The sequence below is a fragment of the Sciurus vulgaris genome (genome assembly GCF_902686455.1).
Source record: "Sciurus vulgaris genome assembly, chromosome: 3".
Taxonomy (NCBI): domain Eukaryota; kingdom Metazoa; phylum Chordata; class Mammalia; order Rodentia; family Sciuridae; genus Sciurus; species Sciurus vulgaris.
Window position 1 is genome coordinate 140,278,188 of NC_136463.1, and position 2,546 is coordinate 140,280,733.

The following is a 2,546-nucleotide window of genomic DNA, read 5'->3' on the forward strand; positions in this document are numbered from 1 at the left end:
ATGAAATGATGTACCCCTTTTGTATATAATGAATCAAAATGCTGTCTGTAAAAAAAATTAAAAAAAAATAATTAAAAAAAAAACTAGGTTGAAGGTACAGGAAGGCTGGTGTTGATTATGGTATTTCTGATTCATTCCTTTACTAGGTTTCTTACCTGTGTTTGTGGTTCCTTAATGCTTTGGATCTTTCCCTTACCGGCTTTACCTTCATTAGTTCTTCCATATTATGAGCTATGGCTGTCTCATATTTTATTTCTCAGTTGTTTTTTTCATTTCTCAAAATGGATGCTATTATTATTGTTTATTATTGTTTTATTTAGTCAATGTTATTTAGATTTACCCAAGTATTTTCTTTTTTCTTAGTTCTTTCCTTCTTGCATTGCAATCCTCCTTCTAGGACCCCTGTACTTACTTCCAGAAATATATCTTTTAGAAGTTCCTTGCTCAAAGCCTACTTCTATGTTTGGTCAGGATCCGTTGTGATTAACTATTGTCCATGATAATCAGATTCCTAAAGTCCCATTTTTCAGGCTCTGTCACTGGGTTTTGCTGAAAACCAAAAAGGATGACCCTTGGGCATATGAGCACAAACTCTTGGTACTCAGCAGTCCCTGGCCTAAACACAGTTGAACATGGCTCCAGCATGCAACTTCTCATTCTCAGATGTTCCCAGACCACAGCAAGGGTGATTTCTGTTGAGTAGATGGCATCCCTGGTAATACTCCTGGCCTTCCAAAAGACGAGTGTCTGATGCTATTCAGACCCCAAAGCTGTGACTATCCACTGCCATCTAGCAATCACCAGAGTTGTTTTTATGTGGCACTTATTGAAATCCTAGCCTCCTTGGGAATATTATGCTATGAAAGATCCAGGAAGACAGTGAAGAAAGGCCAGGCAGAGGTAAAGTTAAAGCAGACACTGGGAGGGCATCCTGGGCTCTGCTGGCACCATGTGTACTTTGCAACGGGAGGGAAAAAACAGGGAAAGACCAGGCATGGAGTGGTTTCCCTGCTTCTCCTTCATGTTTAATTTCTTCTCCATTCTATGAGAGGCGTTCATTAAAACTCGTTTACAACATGAGCTTTATTAAGAAAATAGGAGATGCACATAGCTCTTATTTTTCCCTGGGCACAGTTTGAAGTGAAGATTAACTTATGTACGTGCTATAATTACAATCATCCCTCATTTTGTAAACGAGATGAATGAGGCACAAAGAGGTTTATAACACCTGAATGACAGTGATGGAATCTGAAACAAACATCCTAGTAAGAGAATTTGTGGAGAGCAGTGATTTGAATTGAACCCTGGTCTCTGATTCCCTGATGGCTGCATTTTCACTGGGAGCTGATGATCCAAATGTGCAGGTCATGATGCTCCAGTTGCTATGGGAATGTTGGCCAGAGTTGGTTATATGTGAAGGCACATGCCTCTAACAGTCAGAACTTTGGATTCAGACACCAACTCTCGAGGGTCGAGAATTCTGGGTATAACAAGAAGACCTCCATGTCTTACAGGTTTGACTGCATCCTTCAGACTGCATACTTTGCTAAAACTTTCTCACAAATAACCTTCTGATGATAAAACCTATATAATAAATGTGCTGAGCTAACTCTGATGTCAGTCAAAACTCACCAGGGCTTGGCTGAAACAGCCAGCCCCACCTTTCTCCGTGTGTGTGTCTGTTTGCTTTTCTTCATTCCCCCACCACCCTGTGTTTGGTATTTCCTGAATTAATAGCCCAGGCATGAGGCCTCAGCAAAAACACATCATTTTAATTAATGTAATATGTCCTTCTTATACAGCCTGAAGGATTAGGCACAACTTGATTAAAAATGATCCAATAAATAGTTTTCATGACTTAACAATATAGGTAATACAAATATGTGAGATTTTATTATTAGTATTAACAAAATTGAACTTAATTTTTCTATATTCTATGAATTTGATGGGGAGTCTATTAAAAGAGTTTATTAAGATTTCTTACATCAAATCATGTTTCAAACAGTAGTATCACTTAAGAAGTGGTAGATAATCTGAAAAAGTTACACAAACAGGTTATACAATAATGATTTTTAAACATAAATGCATGGGAAATCACTGGAACATTTTAGTGAATCATTTGTACTGCATACACTGTGAGATATATAATAAATGTTTAGATTACTAAGGGAATAAAAATATAATTCAATTGTTTACTTTTATAATGAGTTGTATAAATTTATATTATCATGTTATGAATTTTAAATATCATTCTTGAGCTCACTCACAGATGCTATTACTTCCTTGGTGTTCTTGCTTTAAGAAGAGGTCTCTTAACTGTTTTCTCATTTTCTCTGGCTAGAACCTGTCCCAACTAGTGCATGGCTTGTGAAAATTCAGGCTCTAAACTCAAGGTACCATCAGGGTACACTCTGGTTAAAGAGTTGAATTATGTATTTGTGATTTTTTTGTTATTTTTCATCCAACAGAAATTGCTCACTTTTCTGATAGGTTACTCACTCATACATGACAAATGCTCAGGTATCTACCTTTCTAGTAGTGAAACT